Here is a 17,613-nt window from a genome sequence, read left to right on the forward strand (position 1 = left end):
GTCTCAGCCAATCAGGAGGGAGAGTTTCAGACTGCCAAGGCCAGCGTGGACATCGCTGGATCTAGAGGCGGCTCAGGTAAGTATTAGGTGGGCTGAGGAGGGCTGCTGCACACAGTAGGCTTTTTATCTTAATGCATAGAATGCATTCAAACAGAAAAAAAAACCTTCTGCCTTTAAAGCCACTTAAATAATACATTAAAAGTTAACTAAACTCATTTGATTTTAGTTGGAAAAGAATGATTTTAGTCAACTAAAATGTACTGGAGATTTTAGTCGACTAAATATGACTATAACTAAAACAATTGCAGATGATTAGAATGGGACTAAAACTAAAATGGTCAAAAGACTAATGCCCCGTACACACGTGCAGATCGGCCGTCTTTTGTCCCCGGGCTGTCGTGTCTGTTGAAAAGTGCAAAAGACTGCACAAGAATTTTGTCCGCCGACTACAGCCGACTGCAGAAGTGATGTCATGTGATGGTTAACTTTCCCTGTGTTTTTTCTTTTCTGAGCATGCCCAGTCTTGCAAATCTGCTGTCTGTCGGCCGAATTCTGTATTGACTGGCGAACAATCGGCCGCTCTGGTGTCGGCATACAAAAATTTTAATGCTTGCACGACAGATTCTTTTCGGCCGAAAGTGCGCTGTCGGCTGTCGGAAGCATCATACTAACAAGCCGAAAATCGGCCGATCGGTCATTGGCCGAATCTTTTCGGCCGACAATCTGCACGTGTGTACGGGCCTTAAGACTAATATCAAATTGAAATTTGCTGCCAAAATTACCACTACCACTGACCTACAGAGCATGGCTTCCTATGCTGAGTCATTTGATAGGTAAGCATATTACCATTGCAGCATACATAAGGTTCAAAAAACAGGCCACACCAAAAGAGACTGATGTGAGCTTTACCACTGAAAACTGGAACATAAAATGGTACAGACCTCAGTATAAGCTTTACAAACCATTTTTACATGCAGAAAAACATGTCTAAGTGCAGTTGTGAATGGGTTCTAAATGCATATTTCAAAGGCTTTTAGTTATTTGTGCTCTCAGAAATGAAGATTATTTGAATAAAGTTACTGTAAGTAATTTGAAAAGCAATTTTCTTTAATACAGTTAGATCTCATCTATAATTATGGTTGCTTTAAAACATAAAGGTCACATAATTTGTAATAATGTTGAAACTAAAGTTCTGAGTTGGTTTTCAGTTTAGTGGAATTTGATGGAAAAAGCCCACATATGGGAAATGGATATTGCCGAATGCAATTAATGGGAATGCATTTTCAGGTAACATCTATTAAAGTATCTTTGTAATGTATACATAATGGTAATTTTTTATTTTACTTTCACTTTTCTACAAAACAACTATGGCATATCATTGTAATATTAAAAGCACATGTCATTTTCTCAAATCATTTGACGTTGTTAGTTGCTGAGTTTAAAATGAAAAACTCACCTGTTTTGTTTTTTTTTCTTTTTGTTGGGGTAAAAGTTATTGGTGGAAAGGTTATTGCATTCCATGGACCTGTTGTGGAGATTTCCTTTCTATGTAATAACATTTTTTCTTAGACACTGAAAGATGGCTACAGTGTAGGCTTCCAATGCTGGGAGGGTGTCAATAGATGTCCTCCCATAATTGCGCTACCTGCACCCCATCGGCGATGCGTGGGTGGCACGCTCTGTGACTGGCGAGTCCTTTGGACTCGGCTAGTCACAGATCGGGGTATAGAGCCAATGACAGTGGTCCTTTACCACAAGATCAGCTGTCGGCCAGTATGTAAACACAAGTCGGTTATAGGCTTTTCTCTACTCACGCTGTCCGTGAGGGCAGAAGATGAAAGCCGATAACCGGCTTCTGTTATTGATCCCAACAGTGTCCACCAGTTCTGCTAATCAGTGCCCATCAATGCTGCTAATCAGTGTCTCATCATTATTGTCACCTATAAGTGCTGCCTACCAGTGCCCACCTGTGTCACCTATTAGTGCCCATCAGTGACACCTCATCAATGTTGCTTATCAGTGCCCTTCAGTGCGGCCTATCAGAGCCCATTAGTGCCACCCATTGGTGCCACCTATCAGTGCCCATCAGTGCTGCCTATCAGATGCAGCCTCATCAGTGTCCCCCACTGCCACCTCACCTTTCAAAATTTTTGATCTTTTATTTTTGTTTGTTTAGCAAAAAATAAAAAACTCAGTGGTGAATAAATACCACCAAAAAAAAGTCTATTTGTGTGGAAAAAAAGGATACAAAATGTTGTATGGGTACAGTGTTGCATGACCGCACAATTGTCACTCAAATTGTAACAGTGCTGGAAGGTGAAAATTGGCTATGGCAGGAAGGAAGTAAAAGTGCCCAGTAGGCAAGTGGTTAAATTAGCAACATAAAGTCCCTTGTTTTCAATTAGGTAGATGGAGAAATAGATAAAGGATGGAGGAAGAGAGAAGTTGTCAGGAATACCCAGCAACCAGATAGCTGCATGGGAGCTTGCACATGTGCAGACACGATTTTGGAGCTAGCCATCAGAATTGACATAGGCGCACAGATGTGCACATGCACAGGAATATTCGCCACAGGCGTGCACATGCGCTTTAGATGTTCTTGGCACCTTTTCGCATAAAAAAGGATGACAGATGTACAAGGGCAGCGCTGTCTGATCTGCAGTTTTCCCTGCATCCTGTTTCTGTATCTGTCCTTGATAGTGTTGAGCGAACACGGACTGTATTATTCGTGTTCGTACCGAATAATTGGATTTTTTGTACCCGAACACGGACACGGACACTTTACTGTATGTTCGGGTAAAAATCCGTGTTCGGTCGTTTTATTTCCGGGTTTTGCATGCTTTGGCGCTCTTTTCATGGCGGGCTTTCAACAGCCAATCAACAATCGTTTAACTGGTGTGCCTTAAGCCATCCCAGCCATGCCTGCAAATGTCTCAGTAGCTGAGATTGGCCGTCTGAAGCATGTGACCAAGTCTTTATAAGTTCCAGGCAGCCGCAGCGTCTTCATTCTGCTGCTTAGATCAGGGACAGAGCACACATCAACGTGCTGGCTGCTGATTAGGGAAAGACAGGCAGGAAAAAACCATTTGTGTCTGGATAGAATTGAGGGACAGGTCGGAGTGTTTAGGCAGGGCGAGTTGTAGGCATTTTAGGGATAGAGTCTGCTGAATTATAGGGTCAGTGTCTTCTACAAAGTACAATCGATATTGCTGTGTGGGGGGTGGGGTGACTCTGCACTCAATCCTGATCTACGATCTCTTCTCAATCCTGTTAGGGAGAGGCTACTGCTGCTGAATTTTAGGGAAACTGTGTTCTACAAACTACAATCGATATTGCTGTGTGGTGTGGGATAGGAGATAGGCAGGTGTCAGTGATCCACATCCATTTTTCTGTGTGTGAGCTGCAGTGAACACAATCTTTTTGGGGTGCAGTGAACAACGTCCTTTTTGGGGTGCAGTGAACAAAATCTTTTTGGGGTGCAGTGAACAAAATCCTTTTTGGGGTGCAGTGAACAACATCCTTTTTGGGGTGCAGTGAACACAATCTTTTTGGGGTGCAGTGAACACAATCTTTGTGGGGTGCAGTGAACACAATCTTTTTGGGGTGCAGTGAACAACATCCTTTTTGGGGTGCAGTGAACAAAATCCTTTTTGGGGTGCAGTGAACACAATCTTTTTGGGGTGCAGTGAACAAAATACTTTGTGGGGTGCAGTGAACACAATCTTTGTGGGGTGCAGTGAACACAATCTTTGTGGGGTGCAGTGAACAAAATCCTTTTTGGGGTGCAGTGAACAACATCATTTTTGGGGTGCAGTGAACAAAATCCTTTTTGGGGTGCAGTGAACACAATCTTTTTGGGGTGCAGTGAACAAAATCCTTTGTGGGGTGCAGTGAACACAATCTTTGTGGGGTGCAGTGAACACAATCTTTTTGGGGTGCAGTGAACAAAATCCTTTTTGGGGTGCAGTGAACAACATCCTTTTAGGGGTGCTTGGAACAAAATCATTTTTGGGGTGCAGTGAACACAATCTTTTTGGGGTGCAGTGAACAAAATCCTTTGTGGGGTGCAGTGAACACAATCTTTTTGGGGTGCAGTGAACAAAATCCTTTTTGGGGTGCAGTGAACAACATCCTTTTTGGGGTGCAGTGAACACAATCTTTTTGGGGTGCAGTGAACAAAATCCTTTGTGGGGTGCAGTGAACACAATCTTTGTGGGGTACAGTGAACAGAATCTTTGTGGGGTGCAGTGAACACAATCTTTGGGGGGTACAGTGAACACAATCTTTTTGGGGTGCAGTGAACAAAATCCTTTGTGGGGTGCAGTGAACACAATCTTTGGGGGGTACAGTGAACACAATCTTTTTGGGGTGCAGTGAACACAATCTTTGTGGGGTGCAGTGAACACAATCTTTTTGGGGTGCAGTGAACAAAATCCTTTTTGGGGTGCAGTGAACAACATCCTTTTTGGGGTGCAGTGAACACAATCTTTTTGGGGTGCAGTGAACAAAATCCTTTGTGGGGTGCAGTGAACACAATCTTTGTGGGGTACAGGGAACAGAATCTTTGTGGGGTGCAGTGAACACAATCTTTGGGGGGTACAGTGAACACAATCTTTTTGGGGTGCAGTGAACACAATCTTTGTGGGGTGCAGTGAACACAATCTTTGTGGGGTACAGTGAACACAATCTCATACTTCTGAACATTTGAGGGTGCTGCCTGTTCCATACTCCTCCTCCTACTGCTCAACCATCCTTTTAGGGGTACAAACAATAGTAATTGGGGCCTAGTGTGGTGGTGTACGTGTGAGATACATACACTTTCTTTTTGATCATATTTTCTATTCCGCTATTCAATTAAATCCTTTGGGGATCAATTAAATTGCGTGATAGTCTGTGTCGGTACGTGTGAGATCCACCTTTCCAAGTTTTTGGGGTTCATCTCATACTTCTGAAGATTTGAGGGTGCTGCCTGTTCCATACTCCTCCTCCTACTGCTCAACCATCCTTTTAGGGGTACAAACAATAGTAATTGGGGCCTAGTGTGGTGGTGTACGTGTGAGATACATACACTTTCTTTTTGATCATATTTTCTATTCCGCTATTCAATTAAAACCTTTGGGGATCAATTAAATTGCGTGATAGTCTGTGTCGGTACGTGTGAGATCCACCTTTCCAAGTTTTTGGCGTTCATCTCATACTTCTGAAGATTTGAGGGTGCTGCCTGTTCCATACTCCTCCTCCTACTGCTCAACCATCCTTTTAGGGGTACAAACAATAGTAATTGGGGCCTAGTGTGGTGGTGTACGTGTGAGATACATACACTTTCTTTTTGATCATATTTTCTATTCCGCTATTCAATTAAATCCTTTGGGGAACAATTAAATTGCGTGATAGTCTGTGTCGGTACGTGTGAGATCCACCTTTCCAAGTTTTTGGGGTTCATCTCATACTTCTGAAGATTTGAGGGTGCTGCCTGTTCCATACTCCTCCTCCTACTGCTCAACCATCCTTTTAGGGGTACAAACAATAGTAATTGGGGCCTAGTGTGGTGGTGTACGTGTGAGATACATACACTTTCTTTTTGATCATATTTTCTATTCCGCTATTCAATTAAAACCTTTGGGGATCAATTAAATTGCGTGATAGTCTGTGGCGGTACGTGTGAGATCCACCTTTCCAAGTTTTTGGGGTTCATCTCATACTTCTGAAGATTTGAGGGTGCTGCCTGTTCCATACTCCTCCTCCTACTGCTCAACCATCCTTTTAGGGGTACAAACAATAGTAATTGGGGCCTAGTGTGGTGGTGTACGTGTGAGATACATACACTTTCTTTTTGATCATATTTTCTATTCCGCTATTCAATTAAAACCGTTGGGGATCAATTAAATTGCGTGATAGTCTGTGTCGGTACGTGTGAGATCCACCTTTCCAAGTTTTTGGGGTTCATCTCATACTTCTGAAGATTTGAGGGTGCTGCCTGTTCCATACTCCTCCTCCTACTGCTCAACCATCCTTTTAGGGGTACAAACAATAGTAATTGGGGCCTAGTGTGGTGGTGTACGTGTGAGATACATACACTTTCTTTTTGATCATATTTTCTATTCCGCTATTCAATTAAAACCTTTGGGGATCAATTAAATTGCGTGATAGTCTGTGTCGGTACGTGTGAGATCCACCTTTCCAAGTTTTTGGGGTTCATCTCATACTTCTGAAGATTTGAGGGTGCTGCCTGTTCCATACTCCTCCTCCTACTGCTCAACCATCCTTTTAGGGGTACAAACAATAGTAATTGGGGCCTAGTGTGGTTTTGTACGTGCGAGATACATACACTTTTTTGGATCATATTTCCTATTCCGCTATTCAATAAAAACCTTTCTAGGGCAAGATCTTAAATTACAGAAATATGAGGAGACCATCAAATAAGGGCCGTGGCCTGGGTCGTGGTGCTGCTGGTAGAGCTCCTGTTGCAAGGAGAGGACGTGGTCGATCTGTGCCAGCTACACGCACAAGTGAAACACCTTCCTCAAGTGTGAGTAGGCGACAGAACCTGCATCAGAATTTGGTAGGGCATCATACGCCCCTAGAAGTGATGAGGCCAGAACAAGTGGAGGCGATAGTAGATTGGTTTGCTGCTGACAGTGCCTCCAGTTCCTTCACATTGTCTCCCACCCAGTCTACTGCAGAAAGGTCACAGTTGGCACCTGCAGCCGATGTCCAACCGTCTTTCACCTCACCCCCTTGCAAATCAGGCAAGCAGTCTGAGCCCCAAGCCATACAGCAGTCTCTTCTTCTTTTTGATGACTCTGTCAGCAGGGTTTCCCAGGGCCATCCACCTAGCCCTGCCCCAGAAGTGGAAGAGATTGGGTGCAGCGATGCCCAACCACTTATTTCTCAAGATGAGTACATGCAAGGATCATCGCAGCACGTCTCCGATGATGACGAAACGCAGGTGCCAACTGCTGCGGCGTTCAGCATTGTGGAGACCGACAAGGAGGGCAGGGGTGAAGACTGGGTGGAAGATGATGTGGAGGACGATGAGGTCCTCGACCCCACATGGAATGAACGTCATGCAGGTGACCTGAGTAGTTTGGAGGAAGAGGCGGTGGTCGCACAGAGCCACCAGCACAGCAGAAGAGGGAGCAGGGTGCAGAAGCGGAGCGGCCGTGCCCTAGACACTACGCCCGCTACTGCCCAACGCAGCAAGGGAACGAGCGCACCAAAGTCAGCTCAAAGGAGTTCTCTAGCGTGGAAGTTCTTTAGAAAATGTGCTGATGACAGGACACGAGTGGTTTGCACCCTGTGCAATCAGAGCTTGAAGCGAGGCATAAACCTTCTCAACCTGAGCACAACCTGCATGATCAGGCATCTAAGTGCAAAGCACGAGCTGCAGTGGAGTACACACCTTCAAAACCAAGAAACGTCTCTGGCTCATCCTGCTTCCTCTTCTGCTGCAGTCTCGGCCGCTCCAGCCACATCTGTAGTGATACCGGCACCTGCCACCCCGCAAACAGACGATCTGTCAGCAACACCACCACCTGGGTCACCAACAACCATCTCCACAATGTCCCGTGGAAGCGTTCAGCTTTCCATCTCCCAAACACTTGAGAGGAAGAGGAAGTACCCCCCTACCCACCCGCGATCCCTGGCCCTGAATGCCAGCATTTCAAAATTATTGGCCTTTGAAATGCTGTCATTCCGTCTGGTGGAGACGCACAGTGTTAAAAACCTTATGTCGGTGGCTGTCCCACAGTACGTCGTGCCCAGCCGCCACTACTTTTCCAGGCAAGCCATCCCTTCCCTGCACAACCAAGTGGGGGAAAAAATCAGGTGTGCACTGCGCAACGCCATCTGTGCCAAGGTCCACCTAACTACGGATACGTGGACCAGTAAGCACGGTCAGGGGCGTTATATCTCCCTAACGGCACACTGGGTAAATGCAGTGGCGGATGGGCCTGAGGCGGATAGCAATTTGGCGCATGTCCTTCCACCACCGAGGATTGCAGGGCGCTTCAGTTTGCCTCCTGTTCCTAACTCCTCCTACTCCGCTTCCTCATCCTCTACCGCCTCCTCATCCGGACAGCGTAACACCTTCACCACCAACTTCAGCACGGCCAGGGGTAAACGACAGCAGGCAGTTTTACAACTTGCCTGTTTGGGGGACAAACCACACACCGCGCAGGAGTTGTGGAGGAGCATGGAACAGCAGACAAATGAGTGGTTGCTGCCAGCGAGCCTCAAGCCCGGCCTGGTGGTGTGCGATAACGGGCGAAATCTCATAGCAGCTCTGGGCCTAGCCGGTTTGACGCACATCCCTTGCCTGGCGCATGTGCTGAATTTGGTGGTGCAGAGGTTCCTTAAAAACTACCCCGATATGTCAGAGCTGCTGCAGAAAGTGTGGGCCGTTTGTGCGCACTTTCGGCGTTCTCACCCTGCTGCTGCTCGCCTGGCAGCGCTGCAGCGTAACTTCGGCCTTCCCGCTCACCGCCTCATATGTGACGTGCCCACAAGGTGGAACTCCACCTTGCACATGCTGGAAAGACTGTGCGAGCAGCAGCAGGCCATAGTGGAGTTTCAGCTGCAGCACGCGTGAGTCGCTCTGCGGAACAGCACCACTTCACCACCAATAACTGGGCCTCCATGCGAGACCTGTGTGCCTTGTTGCGCTGTTTTGAGTACTCCACCAACATGGCCAGTGGCAATGACGCCGTTCTCAGCTTAACTATCCTACTTCTATGCCTCCTTGAAAAAACAATTCGGGCGATGATGGAAGAGGATGTGGCACAGGATGAGGAGGAGGAGGAGGAGGATGAAGAGGTAACATTTCCAAGGCTTTCAGGGCAGTCATTCGCAAGGGGCTCCGAGGGTGGGTTCCTGCACACACAAACGCCAGGGACACAATTGTCCAGCAGGGGCACAGTTCTGGAGGATGAGGAGGATGAGGAGGAGGAGGAGCTGGAGGAGGAGATGGAACCATGTTCACAGCAGGGTGGCACCCAGGCCAGCTCATGGCCATCACTGGTGCGTGGCTGGGGGGATACAGAGGACACGGACGATACACCTCCCACAGAGGACAGCCTTTCGTTGCCTCTGGGCAGCCTGGCACACATGAGCGATTACATGCTGCAGTGTCTCCACAACGACCGCCGAGTTGCCCACATTCTAACTTGTGCTGATTACTGGGTGGCCACGCTGCTGGATCCCCGTTACAAGGACAACGTACCGTCCTTAATTCACTCACTGGAGCGCGATCGCAAGATGCGCGAGTACAAGCGCGCGCTGGTAGACGCCATGCTGCTGGCATTCCCATCTGACAGCGGGTGGCCGCAGTGGAAGCACAAGGCAGAGGAGGAGGAGGTCGCCAACGCAACCAGGGCACCGCCAGCACCTCAGAAGGCAGGGTTAGCATGGCCGAAATGTGGAAAAGCTTTGTCAGCACGCCACAACAAACAGCAGCACCAGCAGCTCAGATGGAACGTCTTAGCAGGAGGCAGCATTTTACCATATATATATATATATATATATTTTTATATATATGTATATATATATATATATATCAATATATATATATATATCACAGAACAAAAAAAATTACACAAATACCAGCCCTCAAAAGGGCTTTTGGGGACAATAGATATATATATATATATATATATATCACAGAACAAAAAAAATTACACAAATACCAGCCCTCAAAAGGGCTTTTGGGGACAATAGATATATATATATATATATATATATATATATCACAGAACAAAAAAAATTACACAAATACCAGCACTCAAAAGGGCTTTTGGGGACAATAGATATATATATATATCCAAAAAAAACTCAAATACCAGCCCTAGGAAGGGCTTTTTGGGGTGCTGTCCTTACAGCAGGAGTGTACCAAGAACACTGGCTAACAAGACCGGGAACACTGACTAACTGTCCCCAGCTATAACAGCAGCAGCAGCACCAGCACTTTCCCTGCTCTCAGTAACACAGAAATGATCTAAGATGGATGCTGCCCTTGCTTATTTATAGGAGGTGGGAGGGTGTGGGAGGGAGGTATGCTGATTGGCCTGGAATGTGTCTGCTGACTGTGATGTTCAGGGTCAAAGTTTGCCTCAATGATTATGTATAGGAGGCGGACCGAACATCGCATATGTTCGCCCGCAGCGGCGAACGCGAACATGCGAAGTTCGCCGGGAACTGTTCGCCGGCGAACAGTTCTATACATCTCTATTGCCAAACCTCTGCTTGAACTTTGACCATTCTTTGCTTGCTGTCTCTGATGTTTCGGGTCTCCTTTGTATAACCTGGCTTGTTGGACTCTGCACCCATCTTCCCAGTTTCCAGCATCTTCAGCATCTCTGAATCCGCAGCACACCTGCATCCACAATGTGCCTTCATTCAAAGCAGACCAGCCCCTGTTGCCTCTGCTGCCATCAGCTTTTCCTCTGTCTGCTGACCTATGGAGAAGCATGTAGGCATTCCTACCCCACCGCGCTCTCGCGGCCACTGTTGCAAAACGTTGTGGTCCTTGAACTGGGGCGGTACAAGAGGCATTCCTCTGCTCGTCAGGCTCTACCAGAAGGTACGTGACAGAAGGCATAAGGAGGAGAGGATTAGTAGGAGAAGATGAGTGGGGCAGAGGTGGGGCAAGGAGGAGAATAAAGAGAGGAGATGAGGGGAGAAGAAGAAGAGAAGTGAAGGGGGGGAGGAGAAGGAGTGAAGTAGAATTGAGAAGGAAAGAAGTGAAGAGGATGAGAAAAGAGAGGAAGAGAGAAGGGGGGGGGGGGTTGATGTAAGTAAATCAGGCTGGGTTCAGTTTGCAGGTGGATTGGCTAACCCAGCTGGAATTCCATAAAACCAGGACTTAATGGCAAACCCTATTAAAGTGGTTGTTAAACCACTAATATAAAATCATGCCATCCCCTCTGTAATATAACGAAAAGTGTCCCTGTGCCTGTGTTATAGAAAAAATATGCAGATCTGTACCTAAATCAGAGCAGCTCCTTGTGCTCAGCTGACTCCTCTGCTCTCTCTTCTGCCCAGCTGACAGCTCCAGCGGGTGGGGCCAAGCACTGCTGCTGACATCAGCCGGTGGAGGAGTGGAAAAGAGGAGAGAGAGCCAAGCATTCTCGTAATTGCCGGGAGCGGCTCTGATATAGGTACAGATCAGCATATTTTTTTCTATAACACAGGCACAGGGGCACTTATTCTTATATTACAGAGGTGATGGGATGATTTTAAATTGGATATGAGAGCAGCAGGAGTGGAGGGGCGGGCACTGACACGAGCAGACAGGCAGGGAGGGGAGGGGGAGGGGGAGAGGAGGACAAAGAAGACAGTGTAGGGCTGCAGATGACGGAGGCACATAAACTGACCACAGTGCCAGGGCTCAGCAGCCATGATATACTGTGGTCAGTGTACAGGAGGGAGGTTAGAAACAGGCAGGATCAGCCACGTTTTTTAGGTGATACAGGGTGCCAAATGACACAGCACAAGCATGCTTTAAGGGAATAGCATCTGTTTTTTTTTTTTTCTTAGGGTTACAAATGCTTTAAAGTCTATGAGCAGTGAAACTACCTTTTTTTTTGTTTTTCAAGACCAATAGGAAAGCTATTGTTGCAAACCGGCTATTGGAGTTGAGCACTCCCATGAGGAACATGTACCAATGCAAAAAAAGATTAAAAAAAAAAAAAACACTGTTCAGCAGGGAGAAGGTATTTTCATATGGCTTGTATATGTGAAACATTTTACTTGTAAAAAAAAAAAAAACACATTCAGTTTAAAATAGAAATGCAAGGCAAAATGTTTGTGCATGTTTACAAAAAAAATACCCCTGAGACCTCTGTTCTCAGCTGCATAGGGAGCTTATAGAGGTGGAGTTAGAGACTCTTTGAGGTTGATCTACTAAAACTGGAGAGTGCAAAATCTGGTGCAGCTCTGCACAGAAACCAATTGGCTTCCAGGTTTTTTTTTTTTGTCAATGTCTAATTAACCACGTGCTGACCATATAACATAGAGATACTGTAGATTGCCCCTGGCAGCCCTGCTTTGCTGCAATTAAACAGAAAAGTTGTTGATCACCGGGTGCCGGCCAATGGATTAGAGCTGGCACCCAGCGATCGTCATTCATTTGTATATGTACACAAGGCCCTGTCCTGTCAGGGGGAAGTAGTAGATTTTCTTTAGCTGCAAATCAGGGAATAAAATGGATTACTTCCCCTATTAAGAGCACCTCCCACAGTACACCAAAACACTGGCTAGGCACACAATTAACACTTTGATTGCCCTACATGTTTAACCCAGCCAGATGCCATTTTTTTGTTTTCTGTTATTTTGAAAGTGTCAATGATGGAAATAAAATCTAACTTTTTTTAATATATTATAAGAATGTCTAATCTGTAATTTGATGCCTTTTGGAGATTTTTCCACCTTTCCTTGGCTTCTTTATGCATTACATTAATACAAATTTTTACCTGGGGTGCCCAAACTTTCAATCCCCACTGTACGTCGTTTAGTGTAACAGACCTGACTTACTGACGTAAAACTACAGCGGCTGGTCAGCAAGTGGTTGATGATGAATCCTTACATGCATTGATGTTGATTTTTGATTCAATATTGTGTTTCATGACACTTTTTTTTTATCTCACACTTAAACAAGCTAAAGTTAGAAGCATATTGGTTACCATGCAAAGCTGCATCAGATTTTGCACTCTCCAGTTTTAGTGACTCAACCACTTTGTGACAATGGGGGGGCATAGCAGCAGCTTGAACAGAGCACAGGCGCAGCCCAGTGAAATATGCAGATTAAATGTGCATATGAAGAAATATACTGCGATGAGCTGTGCAGTGTGGGGTATGTTAGTAGGAGGCATAATAACAGTAGTACACTGATCCTCCCACCAAGGAGTTGTGCAGCTGGGCATTCCAGCAATAGTCTGACCCCTGGAGTATAGGCAAGATGTGCTCTGAAGTAGAATGCAAAAAAGCAAACTGACCATGCTGGGATGGATGTGCTTGCATACCCTGGTGTGGTCAGTTTGAAATAGGAAAGCAGGGGGGCTGTCAGGATCACCAGATATACCACACAAAGGAAGCAATACAAAGAGAACAGGATATTGTTTAAAACAAGTAATCTGAAATGTTGGGGTATTTAACACTTTCACCTTAGGGGGCAACTTTGAAAATCCACAAATGCTTTAAACAGTATGCTAAGGGGATTCCATAAAGCTGTACATGGTGTTACAGAACAATACAATGTAGTCCTTTAAAGTGACATTTAATAACATGGGAAAAAACTGTGAGGGGTTCTCATATATATTCTAACCAGACCTTTATTCAGACATACAAGCTGGTTGGTCAAGAATGGGTGGCAGCCCCCCTTCCTGAAGCACACCAGGCCACATACCTTTTAACATCGGGGAGTTACCCGACAAAGTTCTCACCTTTCAAACCAACTTCTCCTAATGTTAAGTGATAAAGTCCTTTTTACCCCATCCTGCCCCCCCCCCAAAAAAAGGGTGTGGAGGATTGTGGGGGGATTTATATGAATCTAGAAGCCCTCTTTAGAAAAAAGAGACCCCAGAATCCCATCCCCTCCTAGAGGAATGAGTACAGGAGTGCATTAGCACTTTTTATTACTAGGAATGAGCTCAGCACTCACATAATTTGAACAAAAATTCTAACTAAACTTTGCCTATCCATGCATATGTCCAAACACTTGAGCTTTTACCCATTTACGTATTGTGTGTGGCAGTAGAGTGTGAATCAATACGCCCCCTAAGGAAGTACCATCCTTGAGAGACAATAAATAATATAGAAATCTATGTGAGGTTTGGGACTTTTCCTTGGGTTAATAACCACTGAGCCAACATGTTATATAAAATCATTTGTACATAACTTTATTTAGAACATTATACAATTTTAAAAGAAAGTGTTTTGTCCTATAAAAACAGGTTAACAAACTGCTTGTCCAGGGTGATGTTGTCCTTGATTCAAGATCCGGTTTTGTGTCTTGTAGCCAACGCATTTAGCGGGCTGACCCGCTTCATCAGGGCCTCAGATCCTGTCAAATACTGTATTTTATTCCATCAGAGAGCCTGCCAGCAGCATTGGAGCAGATTTTACAGAGGACACATGATACATCACACTAATAGAGAAAACCTGTTGAGACCTGAGACATACTAAAATTATGCCTTCCCAGTGTGTGATATCCACTTTTTTTTTTTGACAATCTATTAGGGGGAGCATATGTTATGGAGTCTGTAGATATTTGGTATAATCTTTGCTCCTATGTGGGTGTTTCTTATTGGGGTTTTGGAGATGTTCTCCATGGGCTCCCCAGGATACTTGATGGAATACTATATAGTATTTAACAGGATCTGAGGCCCTGACGAAGCCGGTCAGCCTGCGAAACATGTTGGAAAAAAAACACAAAACTGGATTTTGAATCCAGGATAACATCACCTTGGACAAGCAGTTTGTTAAACTTTTTTATGGAACAAACCCCTTTCTTTTAAAATTGTATAATATAAATAAAGTTATGTACAAATGATTTTATGTAACGTGTTGGCTCAGCGGTTATTAACCCAGGGAAGGTCATGAAAAGTCCCTAACCTCACTTAGATTTATATGCTTTTACCCATTCAAAAGATGCTGAACATTATTTAAAAGTAGTGGTATTTCTACTGCTACTATAAATGACAATTGCCTTCCTGTTAAGGAAGAAATCCTTAGCAACTAGTGACATCACCTGGCCATTCATTTGCTGACCTGGAATCCGCTGCCATGTAAGCAAAGGATGGGGATTGTGGCTGACATCACTGACCAAATATGGCCATGGCCATATTTGGTCAGTAATATTTACCACCACTATTTACCAATATTTACCACCACCCCCACCCCTTTGTTTATATTACACATGACAGTTTGCTTGACAGTTTGCTTGCTGTCATTAGGGACAAGGAGTACAACTGGTATGAATTTGTACGAGGGATTAACCACTTCTGGACCAGACGGTTTTACCCTCTTAATAACCAGACCATTTTTTGCGATATAAGACTGCGTTATTTAACTGACAATTGCGCAGTCGGGCGACACTGTACCCAAATAAACTTGATGTTCTTTTTTTTCGCGCAAATAGAGCTTTCTTTTTGTGGCATTTGATCACCTGTGTGATTTTTATTTTTTGCACTATAAATAAAAAAAGAGTGACAATTCTGAAAAAAAAAAAAAAAAACACTATTTTTCACTTTCTGCTATATAACATTCCCAATAAAAACAATGTAAAAATCAAATGTTTTCATCATTTTAGGCCAATATGTATTCTGCTACATATTTTTGGTAAAAAAAATCCCAATAATCGTTTATTAATTGGTTTGCGCAAAAGTTATCACGTCTACAAACTAGGGGAAAGATTTATGTAATTTTTATTTATTTATTTATTTTTTTTTTACTAGTAATGGCGGTGATCAGCGATTCTTAGTGGGACTGTGACATTGCAGCGGACAGATTGAACACATAACTGACATTTTTGACACTTTTGGGGGGACTAGTGACATTACTACAGTAATCAGTGCTAAAATTATGCACTGTTACTGTACTAATGACACTGGCAGGGAAAGGGTTAACACCAGGGCGATCAAAGGGTTAAATGTGTCCCTAGGGGTGTATTCTTACTGTGAGGGGCATGGGCTTGCTGCATTAACACAGAGACCTGTGTTGCTAAATAAGAGGAACACAGGATACCTGGGCTCATTACTCGCAGAACAGCGGTCTGCCGAGTTTACAACAGCAGACCACCGTTCTGCCTCCATAGAGGCAGGTGTCCAGTGGACAATGTGGCCACCGGACCAACTAATTGGCTCCCCCTGTAGCCAGTCGGCACATCTTCATGCCTCCGGCGGCGCATGGGCGCGCCCCCACTAGTGGTCCCGCGAAGCGATGTACATTTACATTGTTTCGTGGGACAGATACGGCGGCTGGTCAGCAAGTGGTAATGGGTTTATTTCAGCGACTTCTCAAGCATGGATCTGCATCACAGAAGATGTAAATAACAATTAATTTACAAAGCTGGATTTTTTTATTTGTAATAAAGGACTTGTCAAATGTTTGTGTGCATTTATTTACACATTTTTTTGAGAAGGGATATATATATCTTACTCATTCACATGGGGGACCCTTATCTTAAACCCTTATCTTAAACTGGGATTTCAGACTATAATACATTGTCCTGGTGGTCTGATATGGTTCAGGGTGGGGGAAGACAGCTCAGATTAGGCCCCGATATTGATTTGGGGGGGGTGAACATTTTTCTTTGCATATGGTTCTCACTTTAAATTCCATAACATCCTAGAGTTGTGCCACTTCACAGGCAAGTTTGTCAAATGGTATTTTTAATGTTTTTTTTGTATTGGCCCTGCACCATGCCCTTTTTTATTACCACTCCCTTCGCCATTGAAAATGTGAATAATTGATTTTAGTAAGGTTTCTACTTGTTACTCATACCCAAAAAGTAAAGTGAAAAGTATAAAAAAAAAACCTAACACTGTAAAAAGTCCTTTGATACCAATATAATTTAAAAAATGTCACAAGTGTCCCCTGATGTAAATTCATCCTTAATCACTCAGTCCAAAAATGTAAATCTATCCTTAGTAATGAAGACCTGCTGCTCAACAATATTTTTCCCCACCATCATGACAACCCACTGCTCCACAAGGATTCCCTTTCATTGCTAAATGACAGATTCCTGGCTGCTACGGTAATGTAAACGCAAGGCCAGCGATCCCTGGTGACCTCATTGAGCAAATAAGGTCATGACCATATTTGGTCAATGATGTTATTGAGAATATCAGGCTTTTTTTTTACATTATAGCAACTTGAAATTTGTAACAAACAAACTAGAAAAATTATCCAGTTTGATGGTTTTCTGGATCTTGATTTGAATACCTAGTGAGAAGGGGGATTAAAGGAGAAGATGGTTGAGAAGCAAAATCAGAGGTAGAAAGAGGAGAGAGAAGAGTAGGAAAATAGAAGAGGGGTAAAGAAGAGAAATGGATGAGATAAGAAGTGAGGAGAAGGAGAGGAGAAGATAAGAGCAAAAGAGAAGAGCGGAAAGGAAAGGGAAGGTGATTGTGTTTATTTTCTGCATTTGCAATTCTGTTTATAATATAAGCATTTGTTTTGAAGTTCACTTGATAGACAGTACTACCAAAATAATATTAAATATGTACTTGCTGGATAGACAGTTCCATCAAAGTAATGATTAATATAAATAAGAACTAAAAGAACAAGCTGCTGAGGACAAGCCTAATGGGATAAACTTTATGAGGTCTCAAAATTTAAGACAACTACATAAGTAAAGAGTAGTGAACACTGCTTAAAAGCTAACCAGGTTATTCCATTTCTATAACTGACCTTTCCCTTGCAAGTATGATGCTAGTTACAGCATATCAAAAAGGGAGATCCATTATTGAAATCTTACAATTATACCTTACACACATAAATGTAAAATGCTTTCATCTGTAGTCACTTAATTTATAGTCTAGAAAAAATAACCACAGTGTGTTGTCAGCTGAAATTAAATATACATAAATAGCATGTGAGAGTGACAACTGTTCTCAA

The sequence above is a fragment of the Pelophylax lessonae genome, assembly GCF_965119305.1.
Source record: "Pelophylax lessonae genome assembly, chromosome: 1".
NCBI classification, from domain to species: Eukaryota; Metazoa; Chordata; class Amphibia; order Anura; family Ranidae; genus Pelophylax; species Pelophylax lessonae.